The sequence below is a fragment of the Phasianus colchicus genome, chromosome 11 (assembly GCF_987193195.1).
Source record: "Phasianus colchicus chromosome 11, bPhaCol1.hap1.1, whole genome shotgun sequence".
NCBI classification, from domain to species: domain Eukaryota; kingdom Metazoa; phylum Chordata; class Aves; order Galliformes; family Phasianidae; genus Phasianus; species Phasianus colchicus.
The window spans coordinates 597,450-619,867 of NC_143446.1; the positions used below are offsets into that span (position 1 = coordinate 597,450).

At 37.3% G+C, this 22,418-nt stretch overlaps 1 long non-coding RNA gene across 1 annotated transcript in view; it reads right to left on the bottom strand.

Annotated features, from left to right (window-relative positions):
• Positions 1-10,193: 10,193 nt before the first annotated feature.
• Positions 10,194-22,418, bottom strand: part of LOC149916338 (uncharacterized) — a 152,127-nt gene continuing 139,902 nt past the window's right edge. The window contains exons 6-7 of the long non-coding RNA XR_016469972.1: positions 11,167-11,311; positions 10,194-10,532 (exon numbers count right to left, since the gene is read on the bottom strand). This is a non-coding gene — a long non-coding RNA (uncharacterized LOC149916338). The remainder of the gene's footprint in view (positions 10,533-11,166; positions 11,312-22,418) is intronic.

Genomic DNA, 22,418 nt, shown 5'->3' on the forward strand with positions numbered 1-22,418 from the left:
TTATTTGGATGTGAATTTTCTGTTTGCTTGTTTTGTTTGTTAGTTGATTACATTCTGTTGCCTGTGACATTAAAGCAAAATCTACATATGTAGATTTGGTAGTGTTAGAGGTTTACCACTAAACTGTGGCATGCTAGTTTAATCTGATGATTCACTTCTGAGAATATAAAAACAGAAGTGAACTTTGCTTTCAGATGAATTATTTAAATTTCTTCCGCTCTTCAAAAACAGAATCAGTTTCACTTATGAAATCAACATGGATGTTTATGTTTCTTACAAAAAAACTTTTATTCTTCTAGTTTTGAACCTGATTTAGCATGAAAAATACTAAGCTGAAACTACTATTCTTGTTAACCACGTTTATGTTAATGGCACTTAAGCAATCCAACCAGGATCAAAGCTCCATTGTAGGAACTGTGCAGATGCATAGCAGTAGACATATCCTGCCCCAAAGAAAAAGCAAAAATAAGTAACGTAATGAAATGGAACACAAAGTAATTGGTAAAGTTATAAGAAGCATCATAGGGGGAAAAAAAAAATAGATGGACAAAGAATAAAAAAGAGGTTTGAGACAAAAATAAAAATGTTCTTACTGTCAGATTTCAGAAGTTGTACAAGGAAAAGGAGTAAAAAATTAAATTTATACAACGAGGATGTCCAGAAAATCTAAGAAGTTAATCTTGATTTTACATTGAACAAAAATAGAATGAATAAAAATCCTTAGGTCTCACAAATACGTATGTTATGATCATAAATGCACCAATAAGAGTCTTTCAACATCTTCTTAAGCAATTTATTCATTTTATCTTTAGAGGGTAACAATGTGGAGCAAAAACGTTTTGCAGTCCTCTGTGATAGAACAAGTGGCAGCAAACCTTTGAGGAGAATGAGTAAGATGGATGGCCTTAAACAGTTTTTGCTTTTATTAATGGAGCCTGATTTGTTTTCACAGAAATGAGGCAAATAATAAACATACACAAAAAGGAGAGTAGGAGATAGAAGGACAACAAGAAAAAAAAAATGGAGTGTCAAATTTTCTCCCAAATGGACTTGCAAGAGTTGACAGTGACTTACTAGAGCATTAATTTCTTCTTTACAGCTTTATTCAGGTCTAAGACAGAAAAAAAGAACATGCACACGAGTCTTCCAATCCATATTTTCTATGTTATTTAAAGTAATAAGGTTATGTATGGTATTTTATGTTGGTTTCATTTACATTTACAGGTACTAAAATCTAACAAGTTTCTCAAAACCTGTAAGAGAAAAATGCTGAGAAGAATCAAATTTATTGCTCTCTCTCTTCACATACATTGGGCTTATGATCCTCCCACTTCAGTGGCTGCTCTTCCATGTATTACTGAGTGCAATCATGTACAAATATAAGATAAACATTTTCTTTAAAGTATTTATAGTATGTTGCGCTCAAATAAATATTTGAGAAAAATAAAGAAATAACCTGACAGCTATTAATCAGAGTTTTATTGCCTTTAATATATGATCCATCCTGATACAGCAATTATTGTTGTTTTAGTAAATGCATTACCTCACTTTTACAGGTTTATTTTCAGCCAGTATATATATCCTTTTGCTCAACACAACAGAGAACTTTCCAATAGCCAAAAAACATTCTGCCTTTAAATTAAATTAATCTTCTTGGAAATATTACTCTTCCAACTCTCCTGTTCTGTATGTCAGCTACTGCTCAAAGCTGTCTACTGTTCCTCCTGTTAACCATACAGTTATTAAAACTTGGTATATGAATACCTTTTCATCATATTTATCCACAATAAATGAATGAGACTTCTCCCCATAGAATCTTTCTATGAAACTTTCCATCCCTCTGTCTTTCTGCTAAATCTCAAATAATCTGAACTGCAGTTCATTTAGATATTAGACCTCAGGTTCAGATAACATCCTTGAGGTAATAAAATGTTATTGTCTGACAGATCTAAAGTGATATTTTTCCTGTAGAAAATGCCATGGGGCACTTACACTGAAACTGAGAAGTGTTTTTCCTTCTCTTGCTGAGTGAGGGTTTAAATAGGAAATGCATATACACAGAGCAAAATTTGGAAGGTAACATTTCCCATCAGGTCTTTTCAGTATTACAGATACTAAACTGTACAATCAACGTAAGTGAAAGCAGATACCCGTGAGATGCTTGTCAGCATGATCAAGATGAGACATGAATGCTGTCTTCAAAGGGCAGCATGGTGACTTAGAATATTTTGAATATTAAAATATATTTTCTTCTTATAAAGTCAATTTTGTCTCTGTTTCTCCTTACGTATTTACTTTTGGCTAATGACTTAAAGCAATGAATGCAGCTACATGAATAGGTATTTAGATTTTTGAGTACCAGAGAACTTAGAAATAGACATGCTTGTATTCTGTTTTATGTGTTTTACTTGTAATCTGTTTTTGCTTCTCAGTACAATAGGCTCTCAAACCAGTCAGAGCAAGAAAAAGATTTTTAAGACTTGCATGTGCTGATTAAGGTGATTGAATTTTTTCTACTATTATTTTCCTTTTAGTTTAGCAATAAAGAAATACATTAAAAAAATGCAGTAGGGGAAAGATCTGCCCATGGATTTGTTGTATTTGTGCATATCTAAATAGCAGTACAGGCATCTTGTCATCCCAAGGACACCATGGAGTATTCCTATAATATAAAGAGAGATGATGGGGATTTTCTAATAACTAAATTGGAAATCAGAAATGTTACTTTTTTTTTTTTTTCCCAATTTACCAGTTTGCAAGCAATGCCTCCTTTTCCATAAAGACAGCTCTTCAAGAAAGCCCATTTCTAACACTCACAGACCTGTGCAGAACACCGTTTTTCATAGATGACAGACAGTTTTTTTCTCCGCAGGAAAGAATCCACAGCTCTCCATTTTCTGTAACGTCCTCTCTGAAAGCACAACGTGTGTCGCCCCTGGAACTTCTAGCTGCCTTATTAGAGGGGCTTTTCCCTTCTATTCCGTTCGTCACAGAATGCTGAAGTGTAGCATCGGAAAAACAGAGAAAAACGAAATGTCGCTAGGAATAAAAGGAAAGGCATAAGAATGAGAGAGAAGCATAGTGCAGAATGCATGAACACAAGGAGAAGACAGAACCGCTCCTTTGCGATGTGCGCAGAAGAAGCCGCTCGTCCGAGAAAAGCGTCCGCCTGAAGTCGCTCTTTCTCGGCATGCGAGAGAGACGAGACCGCTGCTGAAGGCACAAAGCAGCATTCGGGGAGAACCGCGATTTAACGTTCAGCAACTGCAAACTCTCCGAAGTGGTTAACAGAGAGTGGCGCTGTCAACCCACGAGAGCGAAATAGCGAAATTGCTATGCCGAGAACGTGCGATTTCAGAATACTGCATTTCCTGAAAACAGGGGGTTTTTTCTCCGCAGGAAAGAATCCACATCTCTCGACTTTCTGTAACGTCCTCTCTGAAAGCACAACGTGTGTCGCTCCTGGAACTTCTAGCTGCCTTGTTAGAGGGGCTTTTCCCTTCTACTCTGTTCGTCACAGAATGCTGAAGTGTAGCATCGGAAAAACAGAGAAAAATGAAATGTCGCTAGGAATCAAGGGTTAAGAATGAGAGAGAAGCGTAGTGCAGAATGCATGGACACAAGGAGAAGTCAGAACCGCTCCTTTGGGATGTGCGCAGAAGTCGCTCGTCCGAGAAAAGCATCCGGCTGAAGTCGCCCGTTTTCGGCATCCGAGTGAGAAAGACAAGACCGCTGTTGAAGTCTGAAAGTGGTATTCGGGGAGAAAAGCGATTTAACGGGCAGCAACTGCAAACTCTCCGTAGAGATAATGTCATTGGATTGGAGAAATGTGGTATTTCGGGGAGATAATGTCCTAATTTGGGGAGAAGATGCCGTTCTGTGAGGGGGAAGCATGCATTTCTGAGAGAAAATCTCCTATTTAGGGTGAAAGTGTCATCTTGCTAACGAACTTCATGGAGAAATTATGAGGTATTTTTATGAAACCTGGTATACCCTGGAAAGAGTATATCTGTGATCAAATGCCATATTTCTGGGAGGGAACATCTGATGTGGGGGGGAGAAGGTGATGTATGTGTGAGAAAGCTGGTGTTTCTGGGAGAAAATGCCAGGTATTGGTGAGGAAACAGATGCTAGAGAGGGAAAAGGCCATCCCTTTGGGACAGAAGTTGTATTTCTGGGAGAAAATGCCCCAAATCGGGGAGAAAGTGTCATCCGGAGGCATGTCATGGAGTAGATTTGGGAGGAAATGGAGGTGTTTCACAGAGTAGCGGCACTTCTGGGAGAAAATGTCCTCAGTGGGAAAGACAATGTCCTCTTGAGGGAAGAAAACAGGTCTTTCTTACAGCAAATGTCATCCAATTGGGAGAAAATCTCCTCTCTTGGGGAGAAAAGTGGTCTTTCTGAGAGAAGGTGTCCTCTTCTTGGCTGCAAGTGTCCCATTTGGCATTGTCATGGAGGCTTTTTGGGGAGAAAGCGTGTGGCAGTTGTAAGAGAAGGGGTATTTCTGGGAGCAAATCTCCTCTTTTTGGAAGAGAAGGTGAAATTTCCAAGGGAAAAGTGGCATTTCTGGGAGGAAATGACATAGCTGGAGGAGAAAAGTGGGAACCGGTGGGAAAGAATATCTTGTACTGGAGAGCAACGGTGGTCTTTTTGGTGTGCCAAGTGGTCTCTTGGGGAGAAAACGTGGTAAATAGGGGAGACAATGTCCTCTGGAGGAGTGTCAAGTAGTATTTGGGAGAGCAAACGTCAGGTATTTCTCGGAAACCGGCTGTTTCTGGGAGATAGAAGCAGACTTGGTTGGAAACTGACAGGTGTTTGTGAGAAAGCTGGTATTTTGGGAAAAAAAAGGCCGTTTTTTAAAGAATAAGCTGGCATTTCTGGGAGAATATGTCCCATCTTTGGGAGAAAACGGGTGTATGTGGGAGAAAATGTCGTGTATTTGGGAGAAAGCTGGTGTATGTGGGAGAAAAGGCCATTGTGATGGGAGTCAGTGTGATCTTGAGGAGTGGAAAGCAGTATTCTTGAGATGAAACGTGAGGTATTTCTAAGAGTCCTGGTATTTCTGGGAGAAAATGTCTTGTTTTGTTTTATTGTTTTTAATATTTATATATTTTTTATGTTGCAATTTCAAGGAAACACTTCAACAGAAATTGCTTTTAATTCTTTTGGCATACATAGAAGATGCGAAAATGCACATCATATTTTCACATGAATGTAGTAACACAAAAAAAGTTCAAAGCAGTAACTGATACACTCAATTATAAAAGCTGCCCTTCCTGTGCAAGAAATGTAACTCAGCCCTTGGGCTAGATGCCATTCTGTGTCATTGATGTAAACCTGGCGGACAGTACAAATACTCTGAATTTAAAATGGCATGACTAAAAATGGAGTCTTTCCTCTAGCTTTTAAGTTTTAAGAAACATAAAATATGGACGTATGCTTGGCAACTTTTCCTTTCATTATATACAAAAGTGACTCTCTCTAAAATAACTGTCAAACTAAGAGGGACTGTCAGAAACCTATCACAGGAGGTAATCTATTTGCTCAGGTTGCTGAAGAGCAATGAAAAAGTAGATATTGAGTTTCAGTTTTCAGCACATACATTAAAGTCCCATGCCTGTAATTAGGTCTCCTACCTTCCAAATAGAATTTTAAAAAAGTTTGATACATGATTATTGTAAATTATTTTTCTATAATTGGTTAGTGGTATTGTGGAACACATATTTAAGGATTAATGATGAGAAAGATTAGAAATCCAAAAAGTGTAAAATTCCATGCAAACTCAATTAAGTTTCAAGGACATTTCCATCAGAAAGAATGGAAATGAAGAAAGAACGGAGCCCCCAGGCTGGTTGTTGAGTGAGAATTACTGCTTACCCAGCATCCGTTTGCTTCATCAAATGTCCCCCATCTGCTCACAGAAACCTCTCTAAGATGCTTTTCTGAAGAATATTTGGCAGCATGTTTCCCAGGGCTGATGCCTAGAGGAGAGGGTTACATGGAGACTTGCTGTCTATCTTGATGGCAAACCCCTCCTAAGTAGGAATCCAGAGCTGGTGACTCACTTTGTAGTCTTGTATAGGTCTGGGGCAAGACAACATTATGGCAGTGGGGAGATATTCATGGTCAGGCTGGACAGGCCTCTGAGGTCTCTGACCTCTGTGGGTGTCCCTGTTCATTACTGGGGAACTGGACTCAATGGTCTGTAAGAGTCCCTTCCAACTCAAAAAAAAATTCTATGATTCTATGATTCTATGAATATTCCTGGTTTTATTACAAGTACAAATACTGATAAAGCCTACATTCAAATTGTTTATTCCTTGCTTTTGGAGAAGCTAAAACACTAGCACTAAGAGTTTTCATCAACGTAGATAATAGCTTGTCAGTTGTTATGCACAGTGGTACGTGCACCCAGTTTGAAATTTCAGTGCCATTAATGTTTTTAATTTTTTAAGTGATATGACACAGTACATGCAATCAACAATAATGAACATACCATGGTTCAGGACCCCTGATCTCTCAGCTAGTAATTTAAAATATTTTCATGTGTAGAGACAAGACAAGTATTATGTCCTAAAAGGAGTCTAGGTCCCCAGCACTATTTCTCTCTCTATTTGATCCCTAAAAACAACTGTTTTCTTGCCAAAGATTTTGCATCGTTAAATCTCCTTTCTGAAACAATGAATATTGTGTAGTTGCAGGCCACTTTTTCAAACCTGTGGACATTCCCTTTGCTTCTACTTCTTTAAGCAACCTGCAGTTGCAATACACTTTTGCAGTACAGTCTTGAACCTCTTTATTCCTTGTTTTTCAGTCACCATGGGCTGTGTCTGTGCTGTCTTTGTAACCAGGACCACGGAATGACCTCTTTTCTCCCAGTCAGTTTTCTCAACACATCTACTGGTGTGGATGAAGCAAGCAAAGGCAACAAGAAAAGCAAATACAATTATACTACCAAGCAGGAGTATCATTTATTATAGATGATAATCACATGTTGGTTTGTCACTAGGTGTGCTTAATCAACTACTTTCTTTTTGAAATAAGAGTGAAGATAAAAGAAAAGTTCAAATAGGATTCCTACATGTCTCGTTTTCATTAAAGATTAGATCTGCTACAACACGATGAACTGAGGATAATATAATGTAACGTCCAAACACTTTTTTTCAAGTAATGTTAACACTGAATGAAAGGTATACAGGCTTCAATGAAATTAGGAAGTTGAGGCCTAGTTGAATGCTATTTGTTGTTGAATGGTATTTGTGACAGTGTTGAAAGAAATGGCTGATGTTATTGTAAAGTTACTGTCTGTCATCTATGAAAAACGGTGTTCTGCACAGGTCTGTGAGTGTTAGAAATGGGCTTTCTTGAAGAGCTGTCTTTATGGAAAAGGAGGCATTGCTTGCAAACTGGTAAATTGGGAAAAAAAAAAAAAAAAAAGTAACATTTCTGATTTCCAATTTAGTTATTAGAAAATCCCCATCATCTCTCTTTATATTATAGGAATACTCCATGGTGTCCTTGGGATGACAAGATGCCTGTACTGCTATTTAGATATGCACAAATACAACAAATCCATGGGCAGATCTTTCCCCTACTGCATTTTTTTAATGTATTTCTTTATTGCTAAACTAAAAGGAAAATAATAGTAGAAAAAATTCAATCACCTTAATCAGCACATGCAAGTCTTAAAAATCTTTTTCTTGCTCTGACTGGTTTGAGAGCCTATTGTACTGAGAAGCAAAAACAGATTACAAGTAAAACACATAAAACAGAATACAAGCATGTCTATTTCTAAGTTCTCTGGTACTCAAAAATCTAAATACCTATTCATGTAGCTGCATTCATTGCTTTAAGTCATTAGCCAAAAGTAAATACGTAAGGAGAAACAGAGACAAAATTGACTTTATAAGAAGAAAATATATTTTAATATTCAAAATATTCTAAGTCACCATGCTGCCCTTTGAAGACAGCATTCATGTCTCATCTTGATCATGCTGACAAGCATCTCACGGGTATCTGCTTTCACTTACGTTGATTGTACAGTTTAGTATCTGTAATACTGAAAAGACCTGATGGGAAATGTTACCTTCCAAATTTTGCTCTGTGTATATGCATTTCCTATTTAAACCCTCACTCAGCAAGAGAAGGAAAAACACTTCTCAGTTTCAGTGTAAGTGCCCCATGGCATTTTCTACAGGAAAAATATCACTTTAGATCTGTCAGACAATAACATTTTATTACCTCAAGGATGTTATCTGAACCTGAGGTCTAATATCTAAATGAACTGCAGTTCAGATTATTTGAGATTTAGCAGAAAGACAGAGGGATGGAAAGTTTCATAGAAAGATTCTATGGGGAGAAGTCTCATTCATTTATTGTGGATAAATATGATGAAAAGGTATTCATATACCAAGTTTTAATAACTGTATGGTTAACAGGAGGAACAGTAGACAGCTTTGAGCAGTAGCTGACATACAGAACAGGAGAGTTGGAAGAGTAATATTTCCAAGAAGATTAATTTAATTTAAAGGCAGAATGTTTTTTGGCTATTGGAAAGTTCTCTGTTGTGTTGAGCAAAAGGATATATATACTGGCTGAAAATAAACCTGTAAAAGTGAGGTAATGCATTTACTAAAACAACAATAATTGCTGTATCAGGATGGATCATATATTAAAGGCAATAAAACTCTGATTAATAGCTGTCAGGTTATTTCTTTATTTTTCTCAAATATTTATTTGAGCGCAACATACTATAAATACTTTAAAGAAAATGTTTATCTTATATTTGTACATGATTGCACTCAGTAATACATGGAAGAGCAGCCACTGAAGTGGGAGGATCATAAGCCCAATGTATGTGAAGAGAGAGAGCAATAAATTTGATTCTTCTCAGCATTTTTCTCTTACAGGTTTTGAGAAACTTGTTAGATTTTAGTACCTGTAAATGTAAATGAAACCAACATAAAATACCATACATAACCTTATTACTTTAAATAACATAGAAAATATGGATTGGAAGACTCGTGTGCATGTTCTTTTTTTCTGTCTTAGACCTGAATAAAGCTGTAAAGAAGAAATTAATGCTCTAGTAAGTCACTGTCAACTCTTGCAAGTCCATTTGGGAGAAAATTTGACACTCCAATTTTTTTTTTCTTGTTGTCCTTCTATCTCCTACTCTCCTTTTTGTGTATGTTTATTATTTGCCTCATTTCTGTGAAAACAAATCAGGCTCCATTAATAAAAGCAAAAACTGTTTAAGGCCATCCATCTTACTCATTCTCCTCAAAGGTTTGCTGCCACTTGTTCTATCACAGAGGACTGCAAAACGTTTTTGCTCCACATTGTTACCCTCTAAAGATAAAATGAATAAATTGCTTAAGAAGATGTTGAAAGACTCTTATTGGTGCATTTATGATCATAAAATACGTATTTGTGAGACCTAAGGATTTTTATTCATTCTATTTTTGTTCAATGTAAAATCAAGATTAACTTCTTAGATTTTCTGGACATCCTCGTTGTATAAATTTAATTTTTTACTCCTTTTCCTTGTACAACTTCTGAAATCTGACAGTAAGAACATTTTTATTTTTGTCTCAAACCTCTTTTTTATTCTTTGTCCATCTATTTTTTTTTTCCCCCTATGATGCTTCTTATAACTTTACCAATTACTTTGTGTTCCATTTCATTACGTTACTTATTTTTGCTTTTTCTTTGGGGCAGGATATGTCTACTGCTATGCATCTGCACAGTTCCTACAATGGAGCTTTGATCCTGGTTGGATTGCTTAAGTGCCATTAACATAAACGTGGTTAACAAGAATAGTAGTTTCAGCTTAGTATTTTTCATGCTAAATCAGGTTCAAAACTAGAAGAATAAAAGTTTTTTTGTAAGAAACATAAACATCCATGTTGATTTCATAAGTGAAACTGATTCTGTTTTTGAAGAGCGGAAGAAATTTAAATAATTCATCTGAAAGCAAAGTTCACTTCTGTTTTTATATTCTCAGAAGTGAATCATCAGATTAAACTAGCATGCCACAGTTTAGTGGTAAACCTCTAACACTACCAAATCTACATATGTAGATTTTGCTTTAATGTCACAGGCAACAGAATGTAATCAACTAACAAACAAAACAAGCAAACAGAAAATTCACATCCAAATAAACCAGAAAGAGGAGTTTATAGACACTCTACAGAACTGTTAGCTGTGCTATGCTTTTCAAAAGCTGGAATTTGTCCTACAGACATCTCAGAAGTTGCACATCTGTCCAAGAAGAATCATTGCACTTTATTTCTACTGTACATGTTTATCTTCTATCTTATTCTTCATTACTGTTATGTACTATGCAAAATACATAAAGAAAAAAAGCAGTAATCAAACTATACATACTGTGAGCAGGGCTTTGTGAAGGCTGCAGTACTGTACAGAAGAAAGCCTTGAACAGACCTATCTCAAATTCAGGGTAATAATACATTTATTTCCTACCCACATTGCTCATGTAATCCACCAACTATTTTAGGAACGCCTAGATTCTTAAAAATACAGAAATTAAAGTGATTTCCTGATCAACCCTTACAGAAAGACACAAGTTTAAACATGAAAGCAACTATGAATGCTTTGGAGAGAAAAAAATAGAATGTAATGTTAATAATCCCTGTAATGTTAATAAGCTAAATAACAGTTTCAAAGTTTAGTATCTTGATGCTTTACGGAGCTCCCATAAAATGGCTCTGAGCCTTCCCTTTCTAATGATTTTGCACACCCACGCAACTTGCTCTGTGGGGATGGAAGATAACAGGATTTAGATCCTTGACACACTGCAATTGATTTAACAATAAATATTGTCTATCCTAGTTTTGGGTTACTATAAGATGAAAGCAAAAATGTATATACTGATCTACTGGTTTTCTTTTAAAAAGCATTCATCTGATGCTGAAGGCTAATTCTGTAAAGCTGAAACTTAAATCCCAGCAGAAACAGGTTCCCAGATATTAAAAACAAACAAACAAACAAAAAATCATAAAAGTATGTATAATGAAATCTTTAGGCATGTGACAAACTTTGTTTTATATATTATATGATTTCAGAACATCTGTCACACACACTCACAAACTTTCCTTAGAAGGAGAAGCAGAAGTTTAGATGATGATAAAGTTATGTTCTTACCACATTAGAAGGTTCCAATTTCTTCCTTCTAGCAAGGTCAGTGATATTATTGCCATTGTAGTTGATGCTCTCCATACAGCCTTTGAAATTTTTTTCTGCTGTTAGAACTTGGCTTCCCAGAAAAAGGCATGCCTCCAAAGGTTATCTTTGAATGTATCAGAAAATGAAAGACAGTTACTGGAGGACAAGGGCTTAGAATTTTTGCTTACTAGAAAAAGAAAGTATCAAACAAGTACTGGAAAAGTAGGAAAAAGTCTATGATGAAGTCATGACTGCAAATATTTTTGGTGGTAAATTGTATCTGTTATTAGGTTTTCCCAAATACAGAGAAAATATGTATCACAGTTACATATAGACTGTAACGAAGAGAAGGTCTCTAAAAGGAATGCAGTTTTAAATGCTTGGCAGAGCAAAATGTCAGTTGCAAAAGCAACTTGGCAACTTGGCAGAGCAAAATGTCTTGTTAAGAAACAAGAATTTGTTGGCCAAAGAATGTGCTGTCTGTCTGATCTTGGAGAAGAAAAGTCTGCCTTTCTTTACAAACCTGAATGCAGAAAGTTTGAGAAGTAAAGGTGCCCAGTAAAACCTATTTCAATATGTAGACTGAAACAAACATTCAAATAAAAAAAAATCTACTAAATCAAAAGGGAAGAAGGAAAGTGTTGCTTTATGTAGAACATCCATCAGTTTGGTAGAGTGTCAGAAGTGAGAAGTGGTTGGTGGCAAGTCAGGAAAATAATTCTTCTCTATTATGATGCTAAAACTAACTAAAAATTGATGATAAGAAAAGAGAAGCAACTGGCACCTATAGAGAGCTTCCCTGTTATAATATTAGCCTAGAACATGGCTTTGAGAGCACAGGGTTGTCAGCAAAAATGAGTCTGAGGGCAGGAGGGAAAACGTGAAAGAGCAAAAATGTTACAGCATTTACAAAAATACATTGTTGGGGAAAAATAATTCCCTCCTCCCCCTTCACCCCCCTTCCATATTATAGTATGTATATAGTTATCTTAATCAAAAAAGTAACCAAGGAACAAAGGCTATAAAATACAGGTGTTGTGCTGTTTCCTGTTCAATCATCCCTTCCCTAGGGAACAATCTAAGTACTAAATACTATTACTAAAATTCTGAAAAATGAAAGTAGTATTTCTGACCCTTATTACTACTTGGGAGAAAAAGGAGATATCATATGAAGGACTTGGAATGGGAAACTCGAAGTTACTGTAGACAAATTGTTGGATAGCAAAAAATACAGTGAGTTGTGGCCAGTTTACCAGGCAAAACGTTTACTCTTTACATATTAAATTGCATGGACAAGACAGTGTTATACTACTTTGCATGCCCAGAATGGGAAAAAGCAGATTTCAATTCAAAACTTAAATATCAATAATCAATGGAGACAATTGTGAATTAATTTCTTTTTTATTTAGTTTAAAAACAAAAACAACAGCACAAAAATGTTTCTAAAAATCTGTTTTTACTCATGACTGGAAAATCCAAATGTGATTTCCATGCATCTCGTGGGCCTGAGATAAAGACAATTTAAAAGGAAAGAAAGAAAAAAAAAAGGGGGGGGGGGATGCTATGATGGTAATGTTTAATATTCGTGTGGGGGGTGAAAGGTGTACTTGAGTTGCCTAAGCACAAGCTTCTACTGCTATTGGTGATACCTGGGGTAGTGTGCCTTAGTAACCTCTGCTTTCTGCTTGAGGAGGTATGCATCTCTATAAATTCTCTGCCATTTCTGCCAACACCATGGGAGTGCTGCAGATATCTAGGGGATATATGTATATAAGCTGCTCATTCAGTTTACGTGTTTGTCTTTTTCTTGGATGAGAAATAGTTGCTGTTTATTATTTCCTTAAATGCAACACAAGCATTTACTCATAATATCCAATCTGAGAACACCGTTCTTGTAACTGCTTATGAAAATCATAGATACAGAAATCAAAAGAAACTGTTTCAATCTGCTTGCATTTAAGGAAATAGGAAGTCTCTTTCCACCCTTGCGCATATTTAAGACTGTTTTCTGACAAACTGCTAGCTAAAGGCTTCAGTCTTTCTTTTTGTGCTTACTCCCTCAATGGAATAGCTGAGCTTTTGTAACTGTCCCTACTTTGAAGTTTTCTAGTGGATCCAGGTTGGTTTAAGTATCCTCTATTCCTCACTTCTTTCTTTTCTACCATTTTCTTCAAAAAGGAGCATGTTAAGAACATAAATTTCTATTCTGTTAAGAGTCTTCTCCTGCAGTTAGCTGGTTAGTAAATAATACTTTGCTTTCAGAAGATAGGAAATGGATTTGTGGTCATTCTAGATGTTTCTTATCAGGTAAACTCTCATATGTATGTGTTGGAGAAATTCTAATCAGTTCTTCAGTAAAGGTATTATGAAAGCTCAGACAGACTGTTCTGTCATTATTTACCAAGAGATCTGTCTCTTCCTAAAAATAAACAAGACTTTTTGAATTAGGATGTAATTTCCTTTTAAACTGAAAAATTGGAGAAAGACATTTTCTCAAGGGGGAACTGCAGTGGTTGGAAAGAATCTCTGCAAGTCATTGAGTCTAACAAAGCTGGTTCCCTACAGTAAGTTACAGGAAAACGTCCAGATGAGTTTTGAATATCTCCAGAGGAGACTCCACCACCTCTCTGGGCAGTCTGTTCCTGGGCACTGTCACCCTCACAGTAAAGAAGTTCTTCCTTGTGTTCAAATGGAACGTCATTTATTCCAGTTTGTGTCCCCTGCTCCTTGTTCTGTCATTGGGCTCCACAGGCAAGAGCCTGGCCCCATCTGCTTGACTCCCACCCTTTTGGTATTTATAAGCATTGATAATATCCTCTCTCAGCCTTCTCTTCTTCAGGCTGAACAGCCCCAGGTCTCAGCCTTTCCTCATACAGGACATGCTCCAGGCCCCTCATCATCCCTGTGGCCCTCCACTGGTCTCTCTCCAGAAGTTCTGTATTTCTTGAAGTGAGGAGCCCAGAACTGGACACAGCACTCCAGATGTGGCCTCCCCAAGGTAGAGAAGAGAGGGGAGATCACCTCACTCAACCTGCTGGCCACATTCTTTTTAATGCATCCCAGGATACCATTGGCCTTCTTGACCACAAGGCCACATTGCTGGTTTGTGGTCACCCTGCTGTCTACAGGGACACCCAGGCCTTTCTCTGCAGTGCTTCTTTCCAGCAAGTCAGACCCTAACCTGTACTGATACATGCAGTTACTCTTCCCCAGATGTAGGACTCTGCACTTGCCCTTGTTGAACCTCATAAGGTTTTTTCTCTCCCTTTCCACCCTGTCCAGGTCTTGTTGAATGGCAGAAAGATAAAAACTGATCAATGCTTCTTGAGGGAAATTCCCAATGTATTTTAGGTGTATACAAGATTATGTAATACTGTGTGAATGTTGTTATGACCGGGTGACGGTTCACCGATCAGTTCACAGATGTTTTTGCTTCTCAATTGTTTTTACAAAATGTAAATAGTATTCATGAGAAGAGAATGTGATTGACTTCACTTCTTCTAGCAAAATTTTGGCCTTGGAGCTTTGTATCTGTGCAGACTGGAACCATAAGTCAATCACAGAACTTGCCACATCACCATTTGCTTTGGTAAACCACCACCACCCCCTTATTCAATATTCTTGAAGGTTCCCTTTTAAGTGAATTCAGATCTGGTCCAGTTGTGGAACTTGCAGCTTTCAGCGTAAGAATATTGTGAAAAGAAGAAGTATCACTAGTCTGTACAGGACTAACACATTTCATTTTACATATGACATTCTTAACAATAGGCTTTTATTATTCATTCTTTGTCATATATTAAAATAAAGGATGTTTTATTTTCTTTCATGTACCAAACAGTTCCATTTGTCTTAAATACTCTATACAACTGCAGATAATTACAGCAACATAAAAACCAGCATTATGACATACCTAGAGGGATTAGTTTGACTTGTGTTTGGTTCCCAGGTCCCAAGATGCCAGTATCTGGGAAAGTGGCAAAATGGAAATTCAACTGTGCAGAGGAACAGGAAAAAACCGTATATCTGTATATCAGCAATACAGAAATAATTGATAAAATGCTCAGGAAACAAGCTGTGTTTAACCAGCACTGTCCAATCCAGCCTGTTGCAGGGTCCACGACAGCAGTGAGAGGAAAGAGCAGCAGACAAGACTCCTCTGGCTTGTACCATGGTATTAGTTCTAGCACGCTTAAGTTCTGCATTTGAAGTTACATTAGCAAGCCTGATGTGCTTGGCAACAGCACAACATCTCACTCCATATGTAACGTATTTTCTGTGGCAAAGAACTTCTTTGTTCATAACTCACGGACTTTGCATGTTCATAAAAGCTGTTACATACTTTGGAAAGTTCAGGCATACCTTCAATCCTCCTCTGTATTCGATTCCTACTGACTTCATAGTAACTGCTGTTCCCAGCAGAGCTCAATGACAGCCGGCGCAGGATCGGGGCTGAATTTGAGGTAGCAGTCACTGGCTGAAAGGAATTCCTGTAATATGCTGCACTCCCCGAAGTACGATATTCAGTGGAATTTCGACGGGCTGGGCTTGACAGATTTACTGAATTAAGTGCAGAATCCATAGAGTCCTCAGAAAAGCGATGCTCTTTGGAAGTGCTGTTTTCTTCTATACGTAACGTTTCTGCTACAGAAAACAAAAGCATCAATCTGTTCAAAACGATGGGCTTTGTAGCTTTGTTATTTAATTCCTTGCTATGTTCTCTTGAAGATAATAACAAGCTCCAAGCCTGTTAACAAGTCTCCTGTGAGACAAGACTTACTGAAGAATAGTCATTCTCAAGTAATCACTGGTCCTTTACTACATTAAAAAATTTCCAGTAAAATGTCTAATAGACAAGTTTGAGACAGTCTTCCATAAATCATCTCAGCTGTATACGTTAAATATTATGAGCAGGATGTGGACATAAGGTTTGATTTTTTTTTCATTGTCTGATATTAGCATTAACACATATGCAATCTCAGTCAAGCATTTTCATTATCTTTCTTAATGGTTATCTTCTGAGAATTTGTTTAGGAGTGCATTATGTTTCTATTTTTTATAAATATAAAAAGAATTTTTTAACATAAAAAACCCTCTCATGTTAACTAGCAAATGTTTAATTTGTTCTACACAGTAGAGGGAGTCTCTAACTTCATACGCAAGAGGACAATTATCATCTGTAGATCTCCATATGTTCGGAGACAATAGCCATCACAAAAAACTGAAGAGACTACATGCAGAGCTGCAGAAGGCTGTAAATCCTAGACTCACATGCACACTAACACAATACAGTCTGATCACAATGCTGCAACTACGAGTCGTTAAACATCAGTGGGAACACCACTCCATTCTCTCATCATTGTATGTTCTCAGCTCCACTTGCACTAGGCCAACATCTAGCCTGAGGAAGAAGTTGGAAGCCTGATGCAAAAATCTGCATGAAACAAATGCTGCTTTGGCAAGAGAGTTAAGAGCTGGAAAATATAGCTAACAGGTTCACAGAAGTGTAAACTCCACATTACCATCTTGAAAATTACTCTATGAAAGTTATAAAACATATGCTAGTGGAGCAGCATATTCTTGGGGGTAACTGGTACAATCTGTGAAACAAGTTCCTAGAATATGCTCTTTATTACTCTTCTTATATGACAACTTCCAATAATTTCTTGGGAAAATTCCAGAATTAAATAAAGGAAGAGTATTTTCCACAAACAAACAAACCACAGCAACAAAAAACACACAGAGAGCTTTTTAAGCACGTTTAACTTGTTCTATTAGCAATTACGTTCTCTCTCCTGAAGTCTGTATAAAACTGGAGTTTAGTGAAGAACTTGAGGTGTATTTCACAGTTATGATCTTCAGGCAACATTATCCCAAAGTGGAACAAAGACACCCAGAGAACCGGTTCCCTACTTAGTGAATTCAGTAAAGCAAGACATGCAATCCACCATAACATCTTCTATTAAACACAACACTTGTGGCATAAAGAAGCTTTTAAGTCCACAAGCCCTTCTCTTTCAAGTACACAATCCTCAAGACAATAATGATAAACTTTCTAGTTTGATCTGTATCAAAAAAGCAAAGCAGTGGCTACTGAGGTTTTTGGAGAAAGCAAACTTTTATTTGTCGGCTTGAAGTAGCTGCAGCAACTTGCTAAAAGGAAAGCAATAGCCATCTTTCTATAGAATTTCAGAGATACTAACAGACACAATCAATGATAAGCACTATAATATCAAAGGAAACAAATGAGAAAATTAGATCAGTAGAGAATGAGACCACCAAATGAAGTCTCAGTGCAAGACTGAAAGGCAGAAGTAATACTTCAAATGGCTACAGAAAAGCACTATGAAGGAGTCCAAAACTTGTAGATTGAAACTTCGTAAGTTTTTAAAGGTATGATGAAATACTGGAAGCAATATTCCACACCAGAAAGTTTCAACAGGAGTATTTCAGCAAATATCAGCCAACTCCATACAATGTCTTATGAAGGAATCTTTTTATAGTAATCAAGCAGAGATCCCAAATACATCCGTTAAATAATCATTTTATGTCACTCTTTCCATGATCGCTCAAGACATAAAGGGTTTTAAATTGACTATTTTACAGAAGAATTTAATTGCATTTACTCCAATTATATCCCAGGTTTCTTTCTGATACTACAGATCCTAGTTAAGCAACTGTAAATAGGGATGGCAAAGAGAAACTCTGCTTTGATTCCCAAGACACTAGCATTTGAGCTTAGAATCAGAAAATCATAGAATGGCTTGGGTTGGAAGGGACCCTCAAAGATCATGAAGCTCCAACCCCTCCACCATATGCAGGGCCACCAACCTCCCTATTAAATATTAGACCAGGCTGCCCAGGACCTCATCCAACTGGCCTTGAACACCTCCAGGAAGAGGGGTGTCCACAGCCTCTCTGGGCAGCCTGTTCCAGCACCTCACCATTCACTCTGTAAAGAACTTCCCCTGATACTCAACCTAAATCCTCCCTCCCTCAACTTAAAGCCATTAACCCTAATCATAGGCTCACTTAACAGTATAAGTCAGTCACGCTTCTGATTTCCTAAGGAAGCATAAAATATGCTAGAGCTGGGGCGTTTTCTTTGTTTTTGCATGTAATATCTGTCTTCTTCTGTAACGCAATATGGGTATGCTTCTTATTTCAGACTTGTGAATAAAGGCTTTCTTGTAATTTTTGTGGGTTGTTGTTTTTTTTGTTTTTTTGTTTTTGAAAATGCATCTGCCACTAACCAAATGTGATCCTTTAAAGCACTGCTTACCATTTGGAAACTCAAAAACAGAAAGCTGCCTGAGAAGACAAATTGATGCATAAACCTGGTGTTCACACTGATTCTTTCCAACCCTAAGCATAATTTACAAGTTTGTTCCTGTTGTAGTGTCTTTCTAATTAGAAATAACCAAAGGATTCAGATAACGTAATTGTAATTATTTACCTATGTAGTGGTGGCATTTGCAACAGTAAGTTTTTTCGGAATCTCACCAAGTATCACAAAAAGGGAAAATTATCATTAACTACTACTACTATAGTACTACTATCATTCTAAATATTTAGGGAGCAAGGAAGGAAGTTAATAAGTTAAAGATGTTGGCCCATGTTCAGTCTCTTTGTAATCACTCATTCAAGTCCATTCTTGTGGTATCTCTGCCGCCTAGATTTTTTAGAATTAAGTTGGAGTTTCATCACTGTAGCGTTGACAGCAGGATGGATTTCTCTAATGGTAAAATATCAAATGACAAGATGAGTTTCTGTAGTCAAAATTTCAGTGGTGATGCATGCCAGCAACGTTTTGTTGCAACGTTCTTAAAAGAAGAAATCTTTTACAGCGTGCAAGTTCTTTAAGATATGGTGATGCATTGTGGTTTAACCCAGCAGATCACTGAGCGTCACGTGGCTGTTCATTCACTGCCCCCATCTCAGTGAGATGGAGAGGAGAAATGAGGGAAAAAATGAGATAGAGAAAAAGAAAAGCATAATAATTATGGCATGTATATCTACATATACACACACATACTTGTAATCTAGATTTATAACAACGGATGCGCAAGCAATTGCTCATCTCCTCTTGAGGTCTTGAAACAGTAAACGTTCGGTGCAGAAAGTCTATACCAAATTAACTTGAAAAACTGATGCTTTCCAGCTTCAGGTGAGACAATTATTCATTGATCTTTTGTACATTTCAAGTGTGCAAAAACTCACCTCTGGAAGACTGATATTTGTAGATAAAATTGATATGGCTTACTGGGCTCTGTTAGTGGCTCTTAGATGTAGTAAATTTGATGTTGTTAATGATCTTCTGCATATGGAAGTTCTACTTCTGCTGAATTTACCTGTCATTAACAGCTTGCTGCATTGTGAAATCATTAAATAGCAGCCCTGAACATATTTAACTCTGGTTTTTGAAAAGCTGAACTTCCTAATTGGGACTCATACATGTATGAACCCTTGGTGTCTGGTGCTGACTTGAGAATGAAACTTCAGTTATTACTTACAGGGCCTACCTTACAGCATAAGATCACATGGCAGTGCCTTCTGCTTTCGGTATTTTACCAGTGCTGTGGTACAACTGGGTCTGGTTAATACCTGTTCAGATACAAGACAGAGTAAGGAAAATGTGTTTATTATTTCAGATCAGCCCTTTTTTACAAGGCATCGATTGGTTACTTGGTGGTGAATGTTGGGTTCTATTGCAGATGTGATGCCATCCATGCAGTAATGGATGGAAATACATTAAAGGAGCAGCATAACAATTTATTTCACAGGACAAAGGTCAAGGGAGTGCTGATTCCATATTACAAATCTAACAAAAGCGAAGTGGCAGAAGCATTCTTTGAAGGCTTAAGCAGATGAGGGATGTTCAGTTTTCTGTTACAAAACCTAAATCAGAGAGCATTGAAATCTGTTGAATTTTGGAATAGTTGAGAGTAAGAATGTGAATTCTGTTTGTCACAGAAAAAAACTTGTTCTCATTCCATCCCTCTACTACTCGCATCTGCTCCACATGTCGAAGTAGGAAAAGAGTCATTTGTTGCTCCGTTAATTGCAAAACTGTATTTGTCAGACACCAATTCTGAATCAGCTCTCATACCTGTTACCGTGCTTTCAATAACAAGACTGCAGTTGGGGTTGGTTTGTAGGGAGGCTAGATGAATTGAAAGGGAGTGGATTGGGATAGTATAGCTGCTGGACAGAAACACCTATTTTAAAAGATGATCATCCTATGAAGTATGCCAGTTTTCCCACCTTGTGTATGTGACCTGAGGAGCTATGTTAAGATAAGCTTAAGATAATGGCAGGACAAGGGGAAATGGCTTTAAGTTGAGGGAGGGAGGATTTAGGTTGAGTATCAGGGGAAGTTCTTTACAGAGTGAATGGTGAGGTGCTGGAACAGGCTGCCCAGAGAGGCTGTGGACACCCCTCTTCCTGGAGGTGTTCAAGGCCAGTTGGATGAGGTCCTGGGCAGCCTGGTCTAATATTTAATAGGGAGGTTGGTGGCCCTGCATATGGTGGAGGGGTTGGAGCTTCATGATCTTTGAGGGTCCCTTCCAACCCAAGCCATTCTATGATTTTCTGATTCTAAGCTCAAATGCTAGTGTCTTGGGAATCAAAGCAGAGTTTCTCTTTGCCATCCCTATTTACAGTTGCTTAACTAGGATCTGTAGTATCAGAAAGAAACCTGGGATATAATTGGAGTAAATGCAATTAAATTCTTCTGTAAAATAGTCAATTTAAAACCCTTTATGTCTTGAGCGATCATGGAAAGAGTGACATAAAATGATTATTTAACGGATGTATTTGGGATCTCTGCTTGATTACTATAAAAAGATTCCTTCATAAGACATTGTATGGAGTTGGCTGATATTTGCTGAAATACTCCTGTTGAAACTTTCTGGTGTGGAATATTGCTTCCAGTATTTCATCATACCTTTAAAAACTTATGAAGTTTCAATCTACAAGTTTTGGACTCCTTCATAGTGCTTTTCTGTAGCCATTTGAAGTATTACTTCTGCCTTTCAGTCTTGCACTGAGACTTCATTTGGTGGTCTCATTCTCTACTGATCTAATTTTCTCATTTGTTTCCTTTAATATTATAGTGCTTATCATTGATTGTGTCTGTTAGTATCTCTGAAATTCTATAGAAAGATGGCTATTGCTTTCCTTTTAGCAAGTTGCTGCAGCTACTTCAAGCCGACAAATAAAAGTTTGCTTTCTCCAAAAACCTCAGTAGCCACTGCTTTGCTTTTTTGATACAGATCAAACTAGAAAGTTTATCATTATTGTCTTGAGGATTGTGTACTTGAAAGAGAAGGGCTTGTGGACTTAAAAGCTTCTTTATGCCACAAGTGTTGTGTTTAATAGAAGATGTTATGGTGGATTGCATGTCTTGCTTTACTGAATTCACTAAGTAGGGAACCGGTTCTCTGGGTGTCTTTGTTCCACTTTGGGATAATGTTGCCTGAAGATCATAACTGTGAAATACACCTCAAGTTCTTCACTAAACTCCAGTTTTATACAGACTTCAGGAGAGAGAACGTAATTGCTAATAGAACAAGTTAAACGTGCTTAAAAAGCTCTCTGTGTGTTTTTTGTTGCTGTGGTTTGTTTGTTTGTGGAAAATACTCTTCCTTTATTTAATTCTGGAATTTTCCCAAGAAATTATTGGAAGTTGTCATATAAGAAGAGTAATAAAGAGCATATTCTAGGAACTTGTTTCACAGATTGTACCAGTTACCCCCAAGAATATGCTGCTCCACTAGCATATGTTTTATAACTTTCATAGAGTAATTTTCAAGATGGTAATGTGGAGTTTACACTTCTGTGAACCTGTTAGCTATATTTTCCAGCTCTTAACTCTCTTGCCAAAGCAGCATTTGTTTCATGCAGATTTTTGCATCAGGCTTCCAACTTCTTCCTCAGGCTAGATGTTGGCCTAGTGCAAGTGGAGCTGAGAACATACAATGATGAGAGAATGGAGTGGTGTTCCCACTGATGTTTAACGACTCGTAGTTGCAGCATTGTGATCAGACTGTATTGTGTTAGTGTGCATGTGAGTCTAGGATTTACAGCCTTCTGCAGCTCTGCATGTAGTCTCTTCAGTTTTTTGTGATGGCTATTGTCTCCGAACATATGGAGATCTACAGATGATAATTGTCCTCTTGCGTATGAAGTTAGAGACTCCCTCTACTGTGTAGAACAAATTAAACATTTGCTAG